We start from the raw sequence: 9,403 nt of genomic DNA, 5'->3' as shown, positions 1-9,403 counted from the left end.
TCAATAACCCCAAGCACAATGAACTCTACCTCTACACTCCAAAATTTTCCATTTTAGCTCCCCCTTGCACCCACAAAATGTGAATCTTTCTAAATTTTCCCCAATTTAACCAATTCCACCATGGTTGTTCTACAATTCCTTCAAAATTGATCTATTGAGCCTCTATAAGTTGTTATTTTAAACCCTATCATGTGAGTATCTTCGGGGATTTACCCATAAATTGGGGAATTTTCCCAATTTCACTCCAAAAATATTCTACAATCCAAATTTGGCTAATTACAGGCTTGTTCTATTAAATAAATTTTAAAGTTGGAGCCTTTGTTCCCAAGGTCTCAATTTTTTTCAAATTGCCCAAATTTTCCCCAGTTTATCATAGAAATGTCAGTTAAATATATTTCAAACAACCACTTTGTTGTTTTCCACTTTTGCAACTTTGTTTATTTTAGCTTATTGGCTCGGCCAATGCATGCCTAGTGTTGTAGCCTTCTACAATACCACCCTATAATGTACCTAGCCAACCCCAAGTAGGATCACACTAGCATAAACCAATTTTGAACAACTAAATTTCAAATTCCTACGTGTAATCTAGCTCTTATATTCCATAATTATAATTTTGATATAGTTTCATGATTATGCCTTATATATGCACCAAAATACATGCATAACAAGATACACTACCATGCCTAATTAAAGTATTAATTAGCAAAGGTAAATAATGAAACTACACATTATCATAACAATAACAGTTTTAAACATAAATTATACATAATTAATCACATTTAATAAGGCATACGAGCAAACACTTAACTTTATGAATAGCACAAATTCATTGCCAACATAGGAAATTCCTTCCAACATTAGGCTTTATTGTTCCAAGTCTCTCAATAGCAGGCCATCCCTGACTTGGGATATGACACCATAAGGGAAAATTATGGATTTAATCTCACGAAAAAGTTGCTTACTCAACCAGCCATTTGAATCACCAACTCCCTTTTCCCCCTTAGTCCACACAACCAAAGAGGGTATCCCCTTCTAAAACTGTGCAATCCCTCAGGTTAAATCCATCTTCCAAGGCTCTAATGCAGGTTATCTAGGAAAATATCAATGTTAAGATACCACAAATGATTCTAAGGCAATTTCATGCTAGTTTTCCTTATAACTCACTTCTTTGTAATGTTTTCCTTCCTTATTCTGGATATCCATATGAATTTTGGTATTGTGGAATGGAATAATGAATAGGAGAATGTCCCCTTACACACAAAGGCATCACTTTTGTATGCATGTCTCTTATGGACACTTGTCACAAGGGGAAGTCCTTCCTTATTACTTGCATAATTCCCAAGGATGAGCTTCTCTAAGTTTAAAGTACTTTGGTCTATAAAATAATAATGATTAATATTGGTTTTGGCTCCCTTGGCTCCCTTTCATTCTCTCATGGATTCATAACCCCTCGTACTCTTTTTATCCCTCTGCCATACAGCCAAAGATGTATTTTTATTAACAATATGATTTACATTAGCCACATTACATACATTGGCCCTTGGATACATCATCTAGCTCACCAACCTATGTAACCAATATGTACTAGTACCATACAAAATCACCAGTATTACACTTCAACATTCTACTTCTATGCCATTAATTTCCCAAGCTTTCCATCTCTTAATGCCAACTTGGAACAGTAATCAACCCATTTAATTCTTATCTCTAATTTTCCACTTTATTACCCCTTTTTATTGGTTTCTTTCTCTTAGAAGAGCCAAGAGCCTTCCCCAAAGTCAATAACATTATCTATTCATCTTCTTAGTATATTCCCTAAATGTTTCCTATTAAACCCCCCAACTTAACCACCTCCTTTAGTGGATTTTTTTTTTTTTTTTTTTTTTTAGCTTTTAGGGATAGGTTTTCTAGCTTTGATTCCACCTAGAATCTTTTTATTTGTTGAATTTGTACACACTTTTCCAACCTACGTGGCCATTTCATCTATAGGTAAGCTGAGGTCTTTTTTTATCTTAGTCTCTTCTTAATTCTTTAACCCAAGAAGCCCCTTCCTTTACATGTTTGGTTCCACATGAATTTCTCTACAAACACATAGAATTTGTGCTTGGATTAGATTTATACAAAGTGTGGAGGTAAGCTCCATTATTTGCATGGTCCAAAGATACCCATTCCTTCCTTTCCCTTAGCTTTATGTAGAGTGTGACGTGTGGTGGTGAGTGTCATTCCTCTACATGGTCCAAAGCTTTGAGTCCTTCATTTTCCTTATATTTATGTGGAGTTTGAAACATAAAGGTGTTATCAACCCTTGACATGCATACTTATCTTTTCATACATAGTTTTGACTAGAATTACAAAGGACGTTGATCAAACGATTGTAGCCGTTGAACCTACAACTAAGTAGTTAACCTGAAACATAAAATTCATTAAAACAAAACATTTCATTAATAATGATCCATTTCAAACCACACCTCCCAACTTGAAACATAAAATCCATTAAAACAAAACATTTCATTGATAATGATCCATTTCAAACCACACCTTCCAACTTGAAACATAAAATCCATTAAAACAAACCATTTCTTTGATAATGTTTCATTTCACATCACACCTCCCCAATGGGAGGTTTTTTGTCTCCAAAAGTTTATTGATCAAAAAGGTTGAAGCATGCAGCCTACACTTATTTATCCAAGTTCATAACTCCATAAAATATGAAGGTTTATTACTTCTATTATGTCTCAACCATTGTTCATGTCTAGAATTATTTTGTTGCTTTTACTATGATGTTTTGCTTCTCCCTTTGTGGACTTTAATGAGGTAGACCTTACAACCTTTTACCAAGCAATATTTGTTTTTTCTTGTGTAATGTTGCTTCCTAGCTCACAAGTATAGATAACCAAACGTCACTTTGCATCAAGAGGTGACACATCACATTTTATTTTATCGGCATAATCAACATTAATGGAAAGCCTAATTTTACATATTCTAATGATTCTCATGGTAAAGTTGTCTTGTAACCACTCCAACAGACATGGTTGTACTAGATCATCAATCTCTAAACCAATCTCATCAAGTAAGGTTTCATTAATCAAATTTCATTGAGAAATATTATCAAACATGTTTACCTTCCAATTCTTTACTTTATCTTTGATTCAAAAGTGTGCATATTGATGAGCCCTATTATTGCAACAAGAATGTTGCAACTCCCAAGGCTATCTACTTAAATTATCAGCCTAAGGTTCGTATAAACTTAAGAGGCGTCGACATTGTATGTGCAACATGTAATGTGTCCTTCTTTCTTAATATGATGCAATGAAGTGAATATCATGAAATGAAACACTAACCTAATTGAAAAATTGGAACATTAGTCTACTTGTAGAATGTAAATTAATACTCTAACTACATAATGTGGAATGTTGTTTTGAAAAATGAAATTTGATCTTTTCAACAATAATGCTTGTAACTGAAACCTTAAGGAAGCATGAATTCTAGAATCTACTAAAATATACTTTGCATTGATGAATCACCCTTTTTATCACTGTGTTCAAGGAAACTTAGCTTTAGTAACATAATCCATGTGCATTTCATAAGAAAACATCCATTGTTATTCAAATGTGGAAATATGTCTTCTAATTTTGATTGCATATTTGTACTTGCAGTGAAGGAAAAGGTGGGTCTAGAATAGTCTTTGGTCTTCCTCAATCTTGGATTCAGAGCCTAGGGTTCATGATTCAAGCATAAGAGACAAAAAACAAGATTTTGGAGCAAATATGGTCAATTTTACACGTGCTACATGAGTGCTACAGGAGGTGTTATAGGAGGCCCTATTTTGCTACAGGAGGAGATAACTTCTCGAATGCCCATGTAAATCAAATGAAAATACGATGGGAAAAATTTTGTTATTAATTAGGGTGTCTTAGGACTCCATTCCAAGTGGAGTCACTCCAAAATACCCTTCTTAACACATGCTAAAAAATAGTGGAAAATTACTACTCTAAAAACTAGAAATTAAATAACTAATGAACTAGTTAACCTACCAAATTCCTAACCTAATCAAGTGAAAATGCTATGGGGTAAATTTTTTTATTAACTTGAATATTTGTTATGACCCAATACAAGTGGAATCAACTCAAATTAATCTCATTAAAACGTTCTAAAAAATAACATAAAATTACTATTATTTTGCTACAAGGGATTTTCATAAATTCTAGATTTGTGAACTCGTAAAACAATCCAAGTAGTTCAATGATGAATGTGACTTTTCAAAGTTGTTATAAGGTTGAATCATGTTTTTGATTATGTAAATAACCTGTAAAACAACTCACTTCAATCATTAAACCAATATGACCTACAACAAAATAAGCATGAGTAGTAAATGTAGAAATAAGAGATACAAGTGAAAAAGACATTCAAAGGAAATAAAGGAATTGTACAAGAGGGCTCTGAGGCTCCTGGGATGGACAATCCCAAGGAAACTCAAATTCCTATGGACTAAACTAAGCTTTAGAGGCTAAAAATGGCACCAAAATTCATTATTTGAATCAATCCAAGTTCATCTCTGCTAGAATTGAGAGTGGAGATGCTAAATAACAAGTTTTTTCCACAAGAAGACTAAGAAGTACATGCCCCTAGAGGAAAATTCGAACTGGTACTTATAAAAATTGATGAGGAAACATTCTCCTTGAAAGGAGGAAGTTTTCCCCTGCAAAATCCCTCAAATAGTGGATATGGTTCCCAACACTAGGAATCTGCATTAAATGACAGGGAACACATTCCTAGATTTTCTCAATCACTGGAGCTCCAGAAATTGTGTAATAATCTCATAATATCTTATTCATTTATTATCCAATTTTGATCCTCCTGTAGTAGGGAACAATTCCCTAGATTATCTCCTCTCCAAATCTTCATATTCTGCCTAATATTCTCACAATATTCTACAAAAATAAATAATCTTAGGCACAAATATGCAATTATCTCTAATCCTTCCTAATGAACATATTAAAGTTAAAAATATGTCATTTAATGCTGAAAGAGAGGTTTAATGTGTTGAAGGATGGTCAGATGGTCCTTAATTTATGTATAATTTGGAGGCCCATCATACCCCCCTATTGAAGGTGTTGCTCATCTTCTGAGCAACTTAGTGACCTAATTGTGCCTCATTCATGGCCCTGATGGCCTCCTTCATATGTCTTGTAGCTATCCAACACTTTCTTGTAGCAACTTTATGCTTTCCTGTAGCAACTTTCTACATTCTTGTAGCATCTTTCTGCATTCCTATAACAGGGCATATTCTTCTTTTATTTGTTTGTTCATGGCTCCCCTGGTGCTTGGCTTCTTCTGAGAGGCTTGCAACTCCTTTCTTTTGGATTGGATGGAGGTTATCTCTTCAATTTGCTTCTTATTCTCCTTTTATCCTTTGTTCTGATTTTTTCCAAACACTTTTTCTTTTGTTTCAACCTTTTATTTTTCTTTGCCACCCGCTTATTCGTCTGGAAATCCATCCTTGACTGCCTCTTCAAGTCTAGAAAATCTTCTTTATCCGTGTCAACAAAATTTGTCCATGTGTTCTCAAGTTTTGTGTAAGGAAACCCTGTTGTCAATTATCAATTTCAGATCACTTAGGATTTAAACTTATGGCAAGAGGAGGAGTGCTTCATGTTGATGAGTGAGGTGGAAAATGGTCTGCCAATCGCAAAACATGTTAGTTTTCCCATCATAATGCTCATCCTCACAAGAAAACTCCACACTTCAAATTTTTTTCTTCTCAGGGTTTTGCTACAGGGTGTTTAGTGGAGGAATTTTACAAAAATTCATAGAATTTTTGTTTTTAAGAGGTGAGAGATCAAGTACTTACCCCTTCCTTGCAGAATCCTTCAAAATTCTAGGGTTTTGTGGCCAATAATGCTCAAGATAGGGCCCCTTTTTTCCTCTTGGGACAATCCTGTAGTAGGCAGACTGTCTCTTGTAGCAGCCATGTTTCTCCTGTAGTAGCTTTGTTTTCTCTTGTAGCAGGGAAGTTTGTGCCTTGAGCTGCTTAGTTGTGGCTACTCTAGTGGTTGGCCTTCTCATAGGTGTCAAAAGTTGCTTCCCCTTTGGTTGAAACCTCCCCCCATTTCTCCTACTGCTCCTTCTTGAGGTTACTTGGGTGTATTTTTAATTTTTTCCTTAGAGCAGTCTCGGTTGTAGAGACAGTGTCAAATTTTCCTTTTTATCTAAGAGGGAGAAGGATGTTAATAGTTTTTATCAGAACAAACTTTCCTTTGTCCCTATCTTGCCTTCACATATAACAATTTCCAAAGGGAACTACTACACAATTTTTTGCTACAGGGTACTTAATTCAAGCATAATTCTCCATGCAGATGTATGGAAATTAAAGAGGGAGAAAGTCACTTACTCCTTTCAAGATAACTTTGTCATGTGCATGAGGTTTTGAGGACAACTTTGGGTAGTTTTGGCTCCCTTTTTCCCTTCAATTATCTCTTGTAGCTTCCTTTCGGGCCTCCTGTAGCAGTTCATATCCTCCTATAGCTCCTCCTGTAGCACCTGCAAACATTGTTCGAAGCAGCTCGGTGGCACCCTAGGTAGTCTCTAATAGCATTTAGCTTGTCCTTTTGTATCTTGATGGGTTTCTCCAATTGTTTCTTGGGAATGAGTAATTGTGCAAGTGAATTTGAGCCTTGTACTTTTATTCCCTTTTGTGGTAGTGGCTCAGAGTACTTTGGTGACTTGGCCTTTGCACAAATTTCCTCTTTTAACTATTGTCCCCACTCCTCATAATCATCACCCTTCTTAATTTGTCTTTTCCACATTGCATGAGTGAGGGAGTTAGTTGCACTTAATTGGTTGAGGGTGGCTGAGACTGCTGACCCATCCTTAGCTTATAAAACCTCATCTCTCATGCATTGAAAACAAATTTCTAGCTATAATACGCTTAAGAGAAGAGGTGAAGAATATTGCATACATGTACCTACTTGATGGTTTTTGGAGAGGCATGCATGTTGTTGATGAGTTGATGATCGATCCATGGTCCTCTAGAGGTGTTAATTTCCTTTCTTTGCTTACTTTTTCACAAATCGGCATAGATTGATGATTATTTGACTGATAAAACTATTGTGTGTGCAGGTTTCTTCCCAATGTCCAATCTGTTATTGGTGGAGTGGATGGACTGCTTCCTAAGGAGGGTGTGCCCCTTCTCAACTTCAGAAATGGATTCATGATGCTCAAGATGGCTGGATCTTCTGCTCTGTGGGTGAAAAAAAGAATTGATGTTGAGTTATGTTGTAATTGTACAAGTTTCTATAAGAGGAATCTCCTTCTTGTAGCAGTCACTTAATTCCTCTTTTGAGACCTCATATTGCATGTAATATTGAGGGAAAGTCATAAAAGGTATAAGGACAGGGTTAAAATCATCAGGAAGTGGTGTAGGTGGTGGAAAAATTGAAAGCAGAGCTATATGTGTTCTTTGTGTATGGAAAAGTGGAAATTGAAGTTGAATTTTGGCTAGATGGAGTGGATGGGTGATGAAAGTGATGTTGGTGGACCTCTCTCAACATTTCCTAAAGAATACATGACCTTTTAGCCTCTTTCTCCAATTGAATCTACCTCCTGTAGCACTTATGGTTACTCCTATAGCATTTCAGGACAGTCTCTTGTAGCATAATTGTTTTATCCATATCTCTCAAACGGTAGATTGGATTGAAATGAATTTTTTTTATCATGTTACCATCATCCTTATGCACCTCCTGATAAAACATCTTGGGAAATGGATGCACGAGTCATGAGAAAAAATAAAAATGGTTGTAGGTGATGGAGGGAAATTCTCAAAAAGTGTGCACTCGAATTTTCTGAAATTCCTTAAGCATGTTACCATCATCCATATGCATCTCCCCATGAAACATCTCAGCCAACGGATGCACAACTTTCAAGATATGGTAAAAAAAAAATTCTTCCCTGTGTATTTTGGCAACCTATAGCAAAACAAAACCCTCCTGTAGCATTTTAGGATAGCGAGAAAAATGAATGGGAAAGGCCTGGAAATGATGGGTGGATGTTGGAAATGGATAAGGGTGATGGACTAACATGGTCTTCTTCGTGTTGGAACATATGAGCAAATGAGGAGAAAGCCCAAGTCTGACTTTCTTTGACTAGTTTTTTGATCAAGTTTTTTTTCTTTTGGTGCTAACTTATTCTTGTTGCTTGCAAAGGTTGGAGAGCACTTGCATTCATCAAAGAGAGATACATGGAGCAAAGAAATTTTTTCTTTTTCATTTTTTTCTTTTAGGCCTACTAGCTGCCTCAATGAGGTTTTGAACTAGTAGGTCTACCTAGGCGCCTTAAAGGAGGTTTTCACCTAGGATTTTTTCTTTTTCTCTTTTTTTTATTTTTCTCTTTTTCCAAGCCATTGACCGCCTAATGGAGGTTTTCAATCAATGAGCCAATCTCAGGTGCCTCAAAGGAAGTTTTCACCTGAGATTTTATTTTTCCTCTTATTTTTTCATTTTTTTATTATTTCTTTTTTCTATCCTACTCTACTTGAAAAAACAAAATTTCTTTCAAGTATAGGAATACTTCCAATGGAGCCATGTGCACATCAAGATGATAGATAAACTCATGTGTAGGATCGAAATATATGCTTTGACATGTACCTGAATTTTAGAGACCAAATGCTTTGACTTTGACGATATCAAGCATTGTTGAAGAAGAGAGTGATGCTCCATCTTGTTGATTTTCTGGAACCAAACCTCAATATAGCTTTGATGCCCTTGGTTCGCTTGCTCATCTGGATCATTATTCATATCTTCTTCTACATTATTCTCTTGAACACATGGAGGATCTGATGGTAAACATGAGGGAAATTTCTCAATCTCTAATTCTGATGTCTGCTCTTCATCAAGTGTAGCCCATGATTCTTTGGTCTTCTCATTTGAATATTATTTTTATGAATGTTGTCCTTCAATGACATTAAGAGAATCTATTTTTTTCAATACTCTTCCTGAGCTAAGATGAATACCATTTAGATCAAGAGGAGATGTTTGGAAGTTTTGTACCTCAATATTGTAAGTGGGTTGAGCTACTTCCTTGCGTGGGTTTGGAAATGGTGATACATGTAGTTGAGTGGGAGTGGATCTTTGATATGGATGTGGTCGGGGTTGTGGTTGCGGTGGAGATGGATGGTAGGGATAACGTGGAGTTGGGTATGGAGGATATTGAGCAAAATATTGAGGACATTGTGGATTTATCTCATAAGGTTCTTTCCAACCTTGTTGCCAAGATTGGTTTTGAGGTTGAGATGGCCAAAATTTCAAAGGAAAGGATGTGTTCCAATTACTTTTAGATGGATGTGTATAACCTTGAAATTGTGAATTAGATTGCATCATACCAGGTTGACTAAGTTGTCATGGTCTTC

Source organism: Pinus tabuliformis, chromosome Q (assembly GCF_031772625.1).
Source record: "Pinus tabuliformis cultivar Carrire ecotype Pingquan chromosome Q, CPIR1, whole genome shotgun sequence".
NCBI classification, from domain to species: domain Eukaryota; kingdom Viridiplantae; phylum Streptophyta; class Pinopsida; order Pinales; family Pinaceae; genus Pinus; species Pinus tabuliformis.
The sequence above is the reverse complement of the archived record's forward strand: the minus strand, read 5'-3'. Positions refer to the sequence as shown.